Source organism: Tachypleus tridentatus, chromosome 1 (genome assembly GCF_004210375.1).
Source record: "Tachypleus tridentatus isolate NWPU-2018 chromosome 1, ASM421037v1, whole genome shotgun sequence".
Lineage (NCBI taxonomy): Eukaryota > Metazoa > Arthropoda > Merostomata > Xiphosura > Limulidae > Tachypleus > Tachypleus tridentatus.
The window spans coordinates 80,583,326-80,601,026 of NC_134825.1; the positions used below are offsets into that span (position 1 = coordinate 80,583,326).

Sequence of the window (17,701 nt, forward strand, 5' to 3'; positions counted from 1 at the left end):
GAATCCCCGTCACATCAAACATGCTCGCCCTTTCAGCCGTGAGGGTGTTAAAATGTGACGATCAATCCAACTACTCGTTTGTAAAAGAGTAACCCAAGAGTTGGCGGTGGGTGTTGATGACTAGCTGCCTTCCCTCTAGTCTTACACTGCAAAATTAGGGACGGCTAGCACAGATAGCCCTCGTGTAGCTTTGCGCGAAATTAAAAAAAAACAACAAGACCGACATACAGTTTTCTTTCTTAACACATAAATTTTAATATACAAACAACAAAGCAATACTATTTATAATGCCTGTTATTACTAATAGTTATTAGAATTGATGGTTTATTTACAAGAGTTGTACAAACTTACAAACAATACTGAGTCTTATATCCGGTCTGGAGCTGAATATTTTATCGACGATCCATATCCACGACGAGTAAATTAATCGTGAGTATATATGTTCAATGCCACTTAAACTAGCTAACTTTGTTGACCTCACGCTGCTTATAAACATGCTTTTTACGGAAGTTGATATTTAATGTACTCGCAGAAATACAAACGTCCGAAGTTAATGCACTGAGGTTAAACGATTTCTAATCTATAAACATTCCTGTTCAAATTTTATAGTTTTCCGATTAATAGACGTCATTCACAATTATAGCTTGGATCCAGGGCCTATAACACACTGACTGTAATTGACTAATAATAATAATTACCTTTCGTAGTGCGTCGGTTTTATATACCAATCACGCGAGATTCTGGAACTTTCAACAATGTTCGAAACCATACAAGCTTTTTTTTAACAAATATTGTTAATTCTTACTCTCAAAAATCTTTTACAAATTTAGAGAACTGGCGGGACTTGCGCAACACACACCCAAAAATATACATTGCATGCATCAAATTCAAACATATGTAGGTATTAAAATAAACGTGTAAAGGGTACATCCGTTACAGTTCCCCTTCTCCAAAAACACAAAAAACAAAAACAGTATAACTTGCCTCATAAGTCCAGTCGTTAACTTTGTGCATACAAAACTGAACATAAACAAATTATAATGCTAATAAACTTTTTAGATTTTCTTAATTTAGCAGTGAAAGACTAGAGCGAAAGCAGCTATTTAAAACCACCGACTTGGTTACTATTTTTACCAAGTAATAACCCTGGCATGGCCTAGCGCGTAAGGCGTGCGACTCGTAATCCGAGGGTCGCGGGTTCGCGCCCGCGTCGCGCCAAACATGCTCGCCCTCCCAGCCGTGGGGGCGTTATAATGTGCGGTCAATCCCACTATTCGTTGGTAAAAGAGTAGCCCAAGAGTTGGCGGTGGGTGGTGATGACTAACTGCCTTCCCTCTAGTCTTACACTGCTAAATTAGGGACGGCTAGCACAGATAGCCCTCGAGTAGCTTTGTGCGAAATTCCAAAAACAAACAAACCATACCACCATGGCTGTATGTAATATTATCTTCGTGTAACTTATAGCATAACACAAATATTCATGATATAATTCTTTCGAATTTATCTCGAAGTCATTCAGTACCATCTAGCGGTCTTTGTAATCAATAAAATGTCTCATTTCAAATGTTGTGCAGTCCATGTGTCTAGAATACTGTATAATTAACAAGAAATTGGAAAATGGCATGGCTTTGTATTGTTTCAGACATTTTTCTGTGTGTTTGAGGATATTAATTGTATTAAAGAAATGTCTTCATTTTTATTTGTAGTAACTACTCATATTCAAATATATACAACAAAAAATGTTGATCCATTGTATTGCACCTTACTACTTATTACAGCAGAAACTGATCATTGATATTCCATCTTACTAATTATTACTGCGGGAAGATGCTCTTTCGTATTCCATCTTATTTATTATTACTGCAGAAAGATAATTCTTGGTATTCCACCTTATTAGTTGCTGATACTTGTTGCTCCATCTTATTAATTATTATTGCAGAAAGTTTATCCTTGGTATTCCATCTTACTAATTATTACTGCAGAAAACTGATCCTTTGTATTCCACCCAATTAGTTATTGTCCCCCAGTGGCACATTGTCTGCGGGCTTATTCTGTTAGAAACTGGGTTTCAATACCTGTGATGGGCAAAGCACAGATAGCCTTTTGTAGAACTTCGTGCTTAATAACAAACAACTACTACTACTACCAGTTATTACAGCAAAAAAATGTATCTTTGTTATTTCATCTTACTATTTACTGCATAAAGCTGATCCTTGGTACCCTGTGTTACCAACTGTTGAAAAAACTCGTATTTTATTTAGTTATTTCAACTTGGTGCTGGTTAGGAAAACAATTGTTTGTAATTATTCAGTTTGACAGTACAGGAAACCGATATTTAGAGTCTGTAAATTTAATATGGTAGTAGCTACACAAATCTATACTTATTGATTTATGTTGTAGCTGAACAACAAATATAAATATCCAATATTTATACTCGACTTTACCTATATGATAACAGTTCGATCTTGTATTCGATCGAATAATGTACTAAACCGTTTAGATTACAGGTTAATAACACACGAGTCGTAAAAATGTTTTAGAATTCAAATAAAGCCAACATTGTTATTTCAATTATCCAGACAAACTGCTGCAGTGGCTCACCAGAGTGGTTTACCGAAGTTAGTTGCTCAACTTACACTGAATGTTATGACATATACACACATACATTTACTGCAAAATGAGGTCTCTACCATTAATAAGCTGCATATAAACAAGTTGTAATTAAAATACTAACTTGTTAGTATTACAAAAATATATAGTACTTGAAGTTTAATATTTAGACTTACAAGTAAAGGAAAAAAACAGAAATTTTAACTTGACTTTTAAATAGGTGGTATTTGCAGCAAGAGGATATTAAAAGCTCGCTTTTAACTGTACAATAATTTAAAAAGTAATGCTTGTACTTTAATTTTCCATATAATTTATATGGGTACATAATATTAATAGTAGTCAGATAAATACATAGACAGAAAAATAAATAAATTACTAAAATAACAGATGAACAATAAGCGGAATTGAATCCAACAGATATATAAACTAGCAGTTATGTACGCAACCTTACAGAAAAACAAACGGATAAGCAGATAGAAAATTATACAATATTAGCAAATATACTCGGGCCTCGTGTGGCATTTATTTTCATTGGCTTCATGGGGAAAGTGAGATAGAGTATGTATGCTCCATTTGCCATACAATTTACTGAATATGGGTGATCAGCGAAGATATCCACGATAACATTGCGTAGCATTAAATATCAATTTCTTTTGGCGTCGGCTTCACGTCTTAAAAATCAAAATAGCAGGCAAACCTGGACCATCCATCTAATTGCTCATCTATTTCACCTTTATCTTTGGTAGTCAGCATGTGTTTCTATACTATAATTAGGTCGGCCAGTTTCTCACAATGGCTTCTGACGTCAAAATACCAAATAGGCAGACAACTCTGTTTGATACACACACACACACACACACACATGAGTTCCGACAAATAAGGAGATAAAGCAATTGATAAAATGTAACTGCCAAACCAATGTATACAAGGACGGTAAGCTATGCCCATAAAGAGGTATTAAAAAAACTAAAACCCAGAAAGTGAGCAGAGAAAAATCAAATATATCACGAGATAGTCGCCAAACTACGTTTCCAACCGCTCTCGCAAATACCCAGCATCTCCAAACTGGGCAAATGCATAAACAGATAAATTAAATAATTAATTGTAAATGTCGTAAACAAATCTATCCATCAGATTCTTAGAATAGTTTAAAGCCTAAACACAAAACTACTAATGTGTTGTTGTTTTTTTTATTATTTTAGCTCAAAGCTACTCCAGGACTATCTGCGCTAACTGTCCTAATTTAGCAGTGTAAGACTAGAAGGAAGACAGCTAGTCATCACCACCCACTGTCAACGCTTGGGCTTATTCTTTTACCAACGAATAGTGGGACTGATTCTCACATTTTAACTCTCCCACGGCTGTAAGAGCGAGCATGTTTGGTGTTACTGGGATTCTAGCCCGCGATTCTCATTTTACGAGTAGAGTGCTCTAACCATCTGGCCAAGCTGAACATACAGTTAATATTAAATCATTATTGAGAAATATTAAAAATGAATTTTCTTTAGACAAGAAATGATTCATTCTACTGAAAGATGATATTTAACCGATTTGGTTTGATTTTATTTAAGTGTTCAAATCCTGCGCAAAAAGAACGTCATTCATTCACAAAAATTTTAATAACACTGCACAACAAAGTTTTTGCTTCTTGAACACTGTTGGGTGTTCCTTATTTTTTTTTTTGTCTGCTGATCACGAAAATCACTTCCAAATTTGCTCATCACGTACCGTTTCATCGAAATTCAGTTTCACCAGGACATTGCTACAATGGAAAAACGATATCAGGGGAACTGGAATCCGTCAATGCTTGCTGACTACTGTTGGACACTGCAACGTGATGCACCGGACATTGAATACAAACGAAAATCAGGAGCAAAACACTTAATTATGTTGAACTTAATAGCGTATTAGAAACATAAACGCAATTAAATACGTTATTGCTGGTAAACAGTTAACTGTCTATTTCTCAGAGTTCCTACGTGATGAAGCAAAACCAAAACTATATTTGTGCATACCCACCAGGTACCTGTCATAATGAGCAAAAACTTGTCAGGAAACAAAACTTTTCAATTATAATTTAAGACTGTTTTAACGCAAAGTTACACAAATAGTTTGTCTGCGTTTCGTTCTCCACGGAAAATCGAATCCTGGATTATAGCGCTGACCCACTGGTGGATAGTTGTAAAAGACCAAATGCCTCTAGATTAAAAATGTGCGTTGATATTGCAGTTTATTCAAAAACTAATGAAGTATTTTGCACCAGTTAAATTATTCGAATAGATTATCTATTTCAAGACATTTAAAAGCAATCTGTGGTTCCATTAAATTATATAACATTTACATAGTTGTAAACTTTCGTTGTTACTGATTACTTTCTTTCCTTACTTCGGTTTCAGTTGTTGCGAGTTGTTAATGGTTTATGACGTAAATCTTTCACTGGGGATGCGTAATTGTGGGAACGATCTGATAACAGAAACCAGACGTGTGAAGGGGATACAGCGGCGACTATATAGGATTGCTCTATTGTGGAGTGTAATTGGTACAGCTGTATAACGAGTGACTTGAAATTGACGTAACACGTGTGTCCTACAATCATTTACATCGTGTTACATGCCAGTTCTCATGTAATATGGTTACTATTTTTATGTGTCATCCCGATATCAGAGACGATCTCAGCAATATCTTTGTGTGAAATGATAATAAAAAATCTATTAAAGAACCCAGCCCTAGTTCTACTGTAATAACTAGCTGGTAATCCAAGAAAAAAAAAATGTGTTTAATAAGCAGCCGACTGAGAACCTTTAAACACATGTTATAGACACGTTGCCTTGTGTTCATTTTGATTTTTCTAAGTACAAGTGCCTGTTTTTGTAATCTCCCATGCCCGTAAACACTGCCTCTGTACATGAAATCGGCTAAGTTCAAATAGATTATAACAAGAAACGAATTGTTTTATATTAATGTTGGGTATGTTTAGTGAAGAAGTCGTTATGTTTTTTAACCTAATACTCTTCGTCAGTTTGGGATTTCAGTTTATTTTGTTTTGAGTGAATACAATTGCCATGTGGCTATACACATACTTGTTTAATAATATGGTCAAGTTGTTTTTATTTTTATTTATTTTTGTATCCAATGCTGCCAATCAAATTTCCGCAATTTGAACACCAGGGTCAGTGTGTATCATTCACATAATAGTTCAAATTTACCAACTACTACATAGTTGACTCATCGCCCATAATATCCTCTCCTTCAGCGTGAAATTAATGCATGTACTAAATATCAACAGTTATCTTTAATAAAACAGTTTGGGTGGAGTGGGATATAAGACCTTGTAGAATAACATTAGATAAGAACCTTAAAGATTTAACAGTTTTTCTTCTTTTCCTTCATTCTTTTTTTTTAAGATGTAGCTTGTATACAATAGTTTAATAGTCTTCTGGTCAGCAGTTTAGGAAATCGCTAATGAATGCTGTTATTGAACAACATATTTTAGTTTCGCTTGCGTAAGCAAGAAACTGGTCGGATTGGAACATCGCAATACTTGTTTGAAGGCTGTCCATTCACGTCACATATCGTATATTACTAAACTATTACATCAGTAGTATGATATTTCTGATGATTTAATATTTTGACTTAACGACTACTAATCCAGTTAATAGAAATGACTAGCATCGAGTGTGTTACCTGGCTATCTTTCACACGGTGGCCTAGTGGTGTGGAAAATTTTGTTTATTTGTTCTTAAGTACAGGGTGTTCGGAAAGTCACTGAGCACTTATATATTTATTAACAGACATGTTTCAATATAGAATACAGGAGGTAAATATGAATGAAAATTATAAACAATGTTGAAAGTGACCCCCGTTGACATCAATACAGGCTTGGACCCTTCTTATTTTGTTTCCAAACACCGCTATCAGTTGCTGGTTTGAAATAGACTGAATAGAATATGATTACAAAACTGCACAGTGACTTTCCGAACACCCTGTAGAAGGCTTCGCAGTGAACTACCTGTATTCTGCTCAATGATATACAAATCCAATTTTTAGCGTTATGAACCATCAGACCTACTGCTGAATAAAAATATTTTCAGCCAATAAACATAACAGTTTCGAGAATTACTGTAATAAACAGGTTTATTGGAATGTTTTATCGTATTCTTAATGAAACAATTTGGCTTTAAAAAGAGGTTATTTTTTTCGTCTCTCCTTCCATGGATTTACCACTTTTATTATTGTTGTTGTTGTTGAAGTTTTCTTACTGCCTGGAGTCATGTAAATAGCAACATGCTATCGCTATGTTCCCGCTGGGTCAACGAAACTAAAAATAAGTTATTCCACCATTTTTCCTTTTGGCGCATTTAATCCTCTATCACGTTCGCAGAGATTTTAGCTACACCTACTGACTCCAAGTATGGAGCAAGAGAAAAAGAAACACTGCCAACTTCCTGTGCCACAAAAGCTCGCTTTGATAGGGATCAGGAGTAATTAGTCGTGGAAATTTGGCGAGACCTACGCATAAGACCCTACCACGTGCAAGTGATGAACCTTCTAAAATGTCAGACGTACCACATTTATCTCAGTTGAAAAGTTTTGGAAATAATGACGTCAAAACTAAAAATTCTCGGATGTAGTTGTGAATTGCTAAATGTATAAAATATTCCCATAATATATTCCATGTGTTTTGGATATTGTCTCTACCTGCAATAGAACCCTGGTTTTCAAAGATGGTGAACTTGACCAGAATCTGTGCGAAACCGTAAATTATTTCCCGCACTTAAGCTGTAGATGGATTATAAGAGTAACAGTCAGTCCATTTGCATGCACCTTCAGTGCCACGGCAGTATGTCTGTGTACGTACAACGCTAGAAGCAGCATTTATCCAGATAGAATAGTTCTATTATTGTCCACCCATTACGATTTTAGTGACCTGCGTGCAAGGGAAGAGTGCTTTGAAAACGCCTAAGTGTAGTGAGTGTTGGTATAATAAGACTAAAGTAAAGAGACAGTGTGGGATCACCTAGCCAAGTGTTTAAAATTTATCATGAAAGTAAAAATATCGATTTAATTCTAAACCGAAATCGTTTCTAAATTAAGCTGTTTTTTGTTATATCACTAACGTTTTTAATAAAAACAGTCTGTTTAATCAGTGGAGACTCTAAATTAATAAATCAACAAATAGTTTTCCGGTTTTGTAGTCTACACATTTCCTTTTACACTACCAGTACATGGACTAACAACAATATTATCTTATACTTTTGTTGCTAAGCAACATGACATAAAAGCCATTGTTGGAACGTAGTGTTACCGAAACGCACTGGGTTTTCTATGTGTTACAAATTGCTGAGCTAACGCATTTCTACCAATAATTATCCTATGAATTTATTTCGTGAAATCATCTTGATTTCGAGGGACTCATAAAAGAATTTACCGACGTTTGACTGCTTCGACTGCATTTTTCTGCTTCTTTATTGATCGAGCTTGATTTCGCAAAATTTATACTATCACGTGTACTTTCCCCGTCATTTTTAACGTGTTATACACCCGTTTATAATGCAATAGTCTCTATATTTCTAGGTGAATCGAATGGTGGATATTATTTTAAAGTAAAGCATCATTTTTTGTCAAATAAATTAGCACTCTGTCTTCTTCAAATTACATAAATAGCTATTAGGTTTTAAAATTATTCAAGTATTAGCTTTTTTGTAAGCCTTATTAACGATTATTGTTTGATAAATTAACTCATTATTTAACGTTTTGTAAATACAAGCAACAGATAACGAGTTGTAAAATAGTTTAATAATTGTTTGAAATTAAATCAAATACTACACTATCATACCAAATCCAATAGATGAAGCTTTGAAAAACAGACTAATAAACGATTACTCGTACCGTATAAATCTCTTTTGTATCTTAAGATTAATATTTGTCATTATTTTACGAAATTATTAGATAATAGTCGTTGTGTTATAGTATAATATCTTATAATTGAAGTTTTTGGAATTAACCAATAGTTTGTTTTAAATTAATTCTTATTCTTTCTCAAATTAAGCTTATAATTAATTATTTTGTACAATGATATATATTATTAATTGTTTCTTAAGTCAAATCGCCCCCAGTGGAACAGCGGTATGTCTGCGGACTCCCACTAGAAACCAGGTTTGAATACCTGTGATGTGCATGATACAGATAGCCCATTGTGTAGCTTTGTGCTTAATTCTAAACAAAAATGTCTTAAGTAAATCACCAGTGGCACAACGGTTATGTCTTTGGATTTACAACGCTACAAATCGGGTTTTGATAGTAGTGGTGATCAAAGAGCGGGTAGTTCATTATGTAGTTCAGTCAAAGTCAAAATAATAGTTTTGTTTGTTACTTAAAATGATTGATATAAAACGTTGCAGAAACAATTTTTCGTATAATTGTGTTTATTTCTATTTTTTTTTTAAACGAAGCTTTAATATTATAAATTATTTTCATGATCAGTATGTCACAGTTGTTGGATGGTTGCCATGTTTTGATGGGTGGAAACTATACCTGTATCTGCATCGATATTGATCAAATCAGAATTACATTCTGTACATGCACGTACTTTGAAAAAAGTTTCAAAAATGTCAGCGTGACACTTTTAAATAAAGCTTAATCTTCAATTGAGACTAGAACAACTTATATAGTCATTGTGTGAAACATGCTCAGCAATATATATGTAAAACGGCTGGTATGGATAGAGAAAGCTCTATGTAGAGAAGCGAACAATGTTTCGACCTTCTTCAGTCATCGTCAGTTCACAAAGAAAGAAAGAGGTAACTGACCGATAACCGACCACATGTTTGAAGGCGGTTGTGTAATTGAGTGTAGGAATGTAGAAGGCGTGCTTAGATGTTGATTATATTTATTAATATAGGTATAAAGGTGTTCCTTTGTATTAGTTTATTTTGAGCTTGAGTTGTTGTATAAGTAAGGCTTCTTTAATTTATAAATAAAGAAACAAACATAAACAAACGCAAAATTAAAGAAGCGTTACCTATACAACAACTCAAGCCCAAAATAAACCAATACAAAGGAGCACTTTCATACCTATATTAACAAATATAATCAAACATCTAAGCACGCCCTCTACATAAATAAAGAAACAAACATAAACAAACGCAAAATTAAAGAAGCGTTACCTATACAACAACACAAGCCCAAAATAAACCAATACAAAGGAGCACTTTTATACCTATATTAACAAATATAATAAAACATCTAAGCACGTCCTCTACATTCCTACACTCAGTTACACAACTCCTTTCAAACACGTGATCAACTATCGGTCAGTTACCTCTTTCTTTCTTTGTGAATCTGACGATGACCGAAGAAGGTCGAAACATTGTTCGCTCCTCTACATAGAGCTTTCTCTATTTATACCAGCCGTTTTTACATATATAATTTTCTCTACTTGTGGGTTTTCTCGTCATCACGGATTATGTTCAGCAATGTTTACATTTCGTTTCATCTGTAACATCTCCTATTCAGAAGGTTCCGGATCCCATTGGTATCTTTCAGTGTTCAAATTGAAAGTATGCTTGCTTTTTCTTTTGTATTTTGCTGTTTTTGTTGTTGTTTCCATATAGCATCCCGGTGACTCAGCGGTAACTCTGACGGTTTATAACAATAAGTTTGAGTTTCGATACCCATGGTGAGCAAAACACAGATACCCTATTGTGTAGCGTTGTGCTCAACACCGAACAAAGCAATTGTTTCCATACGTTACTGTATATGGTAACATCTGTTGGATATTTTCCAGGTCCAATAATTCATTACCTAGCATAGAGACCTCCATTATGGTGCAGTGTTACTATTTAAATTTCAGTTTATTTTTCATTATAAGGTTTTGTCCGATATTTGCTCTAGACTGTTCTAGCAAAGCTACATGGCGGTTTCTAATTTTGAACTGGTAACCGAAATGGAAGGCAGCTAGTCACCAGTACCAACTCCAAGTTCTTGAGCTATTCTTGTGTGATCAAATAGTGAGACTTAACCCAAAGTACAAGCGTTTTTTTTGTTGTTTTTTTTTTGTGTGTGGTAATGGGACACCAAACATGGAACCTAAGATACACAGTGTGGTACACTGACCAAAAAACTAAGCAAAGTCCAATTTTAAACTAGAGAACTGGTCATTAACATCCATCGAAACTCTTGTCTGATTAAACAGCAGAATTTGATGGTCATTCTTATGGCGCACTCGACCCCGAAATCCGAAAACGTGTATGTAGTAACAGATCGTAAACCATCAACTGTTATGTTCACAGCACAGCACCGAGAAATAGGCCACGCTCGACCTTATTATAAAATACTACTGTAAACTATTAGTTGATGTTTGGTAAATATGTTATTCGATTTTAAATTCATTCAATAGTCTTATTGACGTTAAATTTAACAGTTTAAAGATTTTGAAAATTGAAGAATTATTTGATTTTTTTTTAAAGTGGCAACGTGTTTTATACGTTAAAAGTAATTTTTATTTAGCCATTTAACCAAACAGTAAATAACGTGAATAATATTAATATTTGGTGTTTTCTAACCTAATATTCAATGGCTATTTTAATCAATCCGATAGTATTTTCTAAATTAAACTAAACATTACTGTTATGGTGATTTTGTTTTGTATGTATTCTCCTAAACTTGATGTTCTGAAAATTGAAGTAACAGCATATGTGTGTGTGTTTTCTTTATATCAAAGCCACATCGGGCTATCTGCTGAGTTCCGAGGGGAATCGGAACCCTGTTTTTAAGGTTATAAATCCGTAGACTTATAGCTGTACCAGTGATGGAAAATAGCATATGTTTTTTTTTTTAAATTATTCTAGTAGCTGTTGTTTTGTAAAATCGACTAATAGTTTAATTTATTAATTAAAGTAACAAAGTTTGTGTTTTATAAGTTCAAGTATTAGTTTATGTCATCATACGCTAAGCTAATAGTTCATGTTTTGTAATTTAAAGCTGTGCTGAACAGCAGTATGTTTGCGAATTTACAATGCTAGAAACCGGATTTCAATACCCATAGTAGGTGGAGCGCAGATAGTCATTGTGTTGTTCGACTCTTAATTGCAAACAAATATATTTGCAAATTCAATTAATAATTGATATTGTTGTCTATTAAGTTAAAAATAAGTTGGTGTTTTATAAATTAGTGGGTTATATTTCCTAATAATTAAAGGTATCTAAGTTAAGTTAACAGTTACATTTGTATTCATGTATGACCATAATGATTAGTCTTTCTTAAGTTAGAAAAACTAAATGATATTTTTGTAAAGTAAATAAATATTCGGTATTTTATAAATAAAAGTAACAGTTAATGCTGTTTTAAATTAATTAAACACTTTGGTAAAGTAAACGAACAGTTACTTTACTCCAAATTAGATCAAAAATGAAGTTTTTGTAAATTTTTCGTAGGTGTTTTGTATATCAAATTAATGGTTGATGTGTGTAAATCAATCTAACAGTAGATGTTTTAAAGAATTATAATAGTTGGCGTTCTATGAAATAAACAGTTAGTTCATATTCAAATTATGCTATGATTCTGTTCTGCAAACGCAGTTTGAAATATACAAATTTTGTTTACACTCTCTATAAAGACAGCAAAAGTCAAGTTAAGAAAACTTATTTTTCTTATACTTTCCTTGTACATTAAACCAATATGTCCCTGCAAATAGTTTCATCATCATTCCTTCTTTTCACTCATTCATATTTATAAGCTGATTATATTATATCACATTTGTTCAATAAACAGAGTTGTCATAGAAATGGTTGAATTTTAATTTTTGAATAATATCGAGTCTGTGATGTGTATACCTATTAGTTCTGATAGCGTTAGATTTTGATGAAGTAGGTTTTGCTAGGCTTATAATGTAACAAGATTGTGTATACAAATGATAAAATGATCATTTTCTAGAGTTTCGCTTATGATACTTTAAACATCTATATAAATAAAACAGTAAACTATTTGTTTTAAACTTGTCTCACTTTCTTTTGTTTAATATCTCTACGTAAAGACAAAATAATGCTGATAATAACACAGTAAGACTTTGAAACATGTAGACTGTAGAGTGTATGAGACAAATTTGTTTATTGCATTTTAGGTCTTCAGTCGGTCTAATTTATAAATATCAGGTCATCCCTTAAGTAATGTCCGATTTTAGGTTCAGAAAAAAAGAAAGGATTTCAAACGTTTTTAATGTTAGTTAATCAATAATGTATGGTCCATTATTATTAATTACTTCCTGAAAACGATTCACAAGCTTCTGAATGCCACTTCTTTAAAATTCTTGAGGGTTTGAAGAAAAGAATGTGGAGAAGGTAGTTTTGACATCTTCATGTGTTCCAAGCTCTTTTCCATCAAGATAGTTCTGTAAACGTCGAAATAGATGCTAATCAGATGGAGCAAGGGCTGAAAAATAAGGAGGACGTAGAAGTTTTCCCCAGTCTAGCTTTTCAATCTTCGCATTATCCTGGTGTAACACCCTTACGATTGAACAAAGCAGGCTTCTTTTTTACAGTGCAACATTCAAGCAGTCTAACTGTCAACAATAGAAATCTGATGTAATCGTTACGTTGAGTGGCAAAAACTCAAAGAGGATCACACCAACAGTATCCCACCAAACGCTTAACAAGACTTTCCTAGGGTGGAGGTCCATTTTAAGGTGTGCTTTAGCTAGTTTAATTGCATTGAGCCATTGTCTACGGCCCTTAACATTTTTATAAAATATCCATGTTTCATTTCCAGTCACTAACCTGTCCAAAAAGGTGAGGTACATTCAAGAGAGTGCAGAGAAGTGCAAATGTCCACTCTTGCTCCACTGTTGGCTTTTATCAAATCATAAGAGACCCATTTTCCATGTTTTGATACCTTTCCAAGCTGTTGCAGAAGACGGCGAACTGTTAAATGGGTTGAATTAAGATTCTGTGCTAGTTCTTCAACTGTTACAGCACAACCTTCATCAATTCAGCCAGCAGCAAGTCATCATTAAACTCAACAGGATGACCTGAAAGTGACCAATTACTTAAGCTGTAGTCATCTTATCTGAACTTCTGAAACCACTTCGACATTTTATTTCATTGAGAGACTCTGCACCATAAACACCTTGAATGTTTCGTATAGTTTCTGTTGCACTATTGCCTTTTTTAAACTCATTATATGCCTAATGTGCCCTTCAGGTTTATTTTATTAATTATATCAAAAAGTGGAGTTGGGTTAGTTTCTTTTATTTCTCTGAACATTTCTAAACATTTTTAGTCAATAAAGCTTTCTACAAAGACGGAAATAATGACGCACTTTCTGTATTACATTTTCGAACATTATTTATGGGATGAACTGATATTTATTAAGTACTATTAAACTTTGGCTTTGTTTTTAATACATCCTGATTATGAATAGCGAATATTGCAGAAAACCCCATATTTCTGTTTGGTTTTACTTTTGAATATTTGATAAAAATGGCCAGGTTTGACCTCAAATATTTAATTTTAAAATATTAATTTTCGGCGAATTATCTTTCTATTGTAGACCCTTGTTCATGACTGTATATATTGAATATTTTTAAGTACTCTTGGTGTTTAAGAGTAGTACACAGAGCACACAGACACAGCTATTGACGCTTCAATTTAAATTGTCAATAAACGACGAATTATTCATAGTTAATCAATAAATTCGTGTGTTTTATATGAAATATAAAACTTAACTTCTTATAAGATATCTTATACATCTTTGACTTTAAGCAAGTACAAATATATTATAGTTAATTAAAACACTTTTTGACTTTATTATAAAATGTAGCCTTTCAGTCGAGTTAGCTACTAGATAAGAAAATATATGGAAATTTTTTTTCAAAACTTTGTAGTGTTGAAAGTCTTCATGTGTTGAGGGCTTTTCAATATATACTTTTTGTCCCATTTCTTTTTCAAAACAACTTAAAATATGTTTAAATTCCATCATCATCTAAACTATATATAATTTATAATTTTGTTACAGAAACGTTCATATTGTTCCTACCCAAACTCTATACTGACTGTTAGCCCCTTTCTAAGTGTAGTTTTTACCATAATTTCAGTGACATTCAGTAGAAAAACCAAAATATTACATTATCAGTGTGATACGTAAGTTGTCTTTGCTTAGCATTGAATAATTCGTCCTATAAATCTTTTGAGCAAGTTCATAATAACTGACTTTATATATTTTCCATTGATTATTTTATTACCTTTGTAAAAACCAAAATCAACATTGTAGATAAGACTTGTTGAATGTATCGTTCTTCAAAGTTCCAGTACGAATTCAAAGGACGATGAATACCATACGGACTAAAGAATTTCTCCAAAATCGGTAACGAGATGAATTATTTTCACAACACATAAAATAACTGGTAATGTGTAAAGGTTTTGCCGTTGCACAAGATATAATCATATTATGAAAAATAAAATAAAATTAGGAAGACCTCCTTGATAGGAAATGGCATAAAATAAATGACATAGAGTAACATTAACAAAACTTAGATATTCTTTTTACTGCCAGGACATTTTGAGCAAACCTTCTTCCCCCTAAAAAACTAGAATAAACCAAGCATTCGATTTGCTACACAACAGATGAAACATTTTGCATGGCTATAGTGAAAATGTACAGTCGTCAAGTGAAGCTGGACTGGTCGTGGTGACATACACTGTAACGACTTGACGAGACCTCAAACTCGTTTTAATGTAACGTATTCAACTATCTGTAAAATGAATATTGAGTATACATTCCAATTTAAATAAAACCTAAAAAATATAGAAAATGAGCGCCATGTTTAGCATATGAAAACAATGTTTATTCATGATTTCATCACTGATATTTCGCTGTTTACTGATTAACACACCTGCCAAAATATTTGTTTTTAATAACTAACGAAGGAGAAATTGGGAGTTGCAGCATTCACAAGTACTGGTTTAGTTGGCTAACCATCATCTATCTAGTAAATAAAGTCGTTGCTTCAAATGATCTAAATATTTGCTACTTCAAAAAAATGCAAACATCATGCCAAACGTCCTGATATATTTGGTGACTCTAATTCTGTTCGAAGCCTGCTCTCTTTGTTTAATCTCACTTCATTTTTATTTATGTATCTCCATAAACCCTTGATCTGTAATTAGAATTTAGATAATGTACATATACATCCTGGGTATATTGCTCTAAATATTTTCTTAAAACTCAAAATAAACCTAATTTCACAAATTGGCTACAAACCTAAACGTTTAAAATTTCCTTAGATAATCTACTTTTAAAGTACAAGCTGACTTCCCGAACTAGAAGGTAATTTATCACTGAAAGAATGTATGGTAATTAGTGACTGGTGAGCTAAAAATTACGACGACAAGTGGGATTATCGCCAAAACAACATCTTGGTACGTCAGAGTTAGAGCAGTTTTTGGATTGACAAGGAGTGTGGGGCACCTGACAGAGATGCTTGTTGTCGGGTGAATGTCCTAGTGAAACTGAACTTGTCTTCTTTAAACCACTCTGTAGAGAGATTTCATTTTATTTGTAATAGCCAATTTATATTTTTGTATGTTTTTACGAACACACCACTGATATGCAAGAATTACATCTGTTATGCAGTTCTTTAAATTTTAAAACTATATTTGCCTTTTTAGTAACTATAGGTTAATAATTCTAGACATAATTTTTGTTTATGAATCTTGTATTTCGATACTAGAAATACCCATTGCAACAGTAAATGGTTTGTTTGTTTTGAATTTCGCACAAAGCTACTCGAGGGCTATCTGCGCTAGCTGTCCCTAATTTAGCAGTGTAAGACTAGAGGAAAGGCAGCTAGTCATTACCACCCACCGCCAACTCTTGGGCTACTCTTTTACCCACGAATAGTAGGATTGACCGTCACATTACAACGCTCCCACGGCTGAAAGGGCGAGCATGTTTGGTGCGACCGGGATTCGAACCCGAGACCCTCGGATTACGTGTCGAACGCCTTAACACACTTGGCCATGCCGGGCCGTATCGATTGGTTTGTTTTGAATTTCGCGCAAGACTACACGAGGGCTATCTGCGCTAGCCGTCCCTAATTTTTATAGAGTAAGACTAGAGATAAAGTAGGTAGTCATCATCATCACCAAGCGCTAACTCTTGTACCAAGGAATAGTGGGATGAATCGTCACTTTATAACGCCCCCACAGCTGAAAGGGCGAGCATATTTGGTGCGACGGAGATTCGAACACGCGATCCTCGAATAGGAGTCGTGTGCCTTAACCACCTGGCCATGCCGGTCCAATTGTATCGATATAGTCTGTTAGTTTATCTGCTTGATATGCTAAATGATATCTGAAATTAAAACACAAAAATGTGGCACACCTGTTGTGTTAAAAAATCTATCTACTGAAATATCAGTAATACATTTAATGTCACATGAAATAAGTATTAGGAATATTATAAATATTTAGCATTACATTCGATATTTAATATTTTGACGTTTTTTGTTTATTGTATTTTTAAAAAAGAAAAATTAAGTATTATAGCATTTCAACCACCCTATGTCCTCCGTATCCACCGTTAACGTATAGTTCAATAAAAATCTTATCAAGCCAGTGGGATACAAAAAACATCATAATAAAAATCTTATCAAGCCAGTGGGATACAAAAAACATCATAATAAAAATCTTATCAAGCCAGTGGGATACAAAAAAACATCATAATGGGTCGAACCGTATTTATATAAACCGTTTATTACAGTCATAACTGTTATGATGTGAACTTCTTTTTTAAGCTGGCGAGTTTGTGTTTATGTTTTCTTATAGCAACAAAGCCACATCATGCTATCTGCTGAGTCCACCGACGGGAATCGAACCCCCTGATTTTAGCGTTGTAAATACGTTGACTTACCGCTGTACTAGCGGGGGACTTAAGCTGGTGAAACATAATTATAATTAATTATACTTGTCATGCTGGATACGGCAAACATAGTGCGGTTGAAATACTATTAAATGCTCTTTTTTCTTATTGCAAAACTTCTAAAGAGCTTAATGAATGTTAGATATGTAATAGGTCAGACACCAATGTTTTATTACA

At 33.6% G+C, this 17,701-nt stretch overlaps 1 pseudogene across 1 annotated transcript in view; it reads left to right on the plus strand.

Annotated features, from left to right (window-relative positions):
- The window catches only part of LOC143253218 (octopamine receptor beta-2R pseudogene), a 142,564-nt pseudogene that overhangs the window by 64,097 nt on the left and 60,766 nt on the right, over positions 1–17,701 (plus strand). The gene's annotated exons all lie outside the window — the stretch shown is intronic.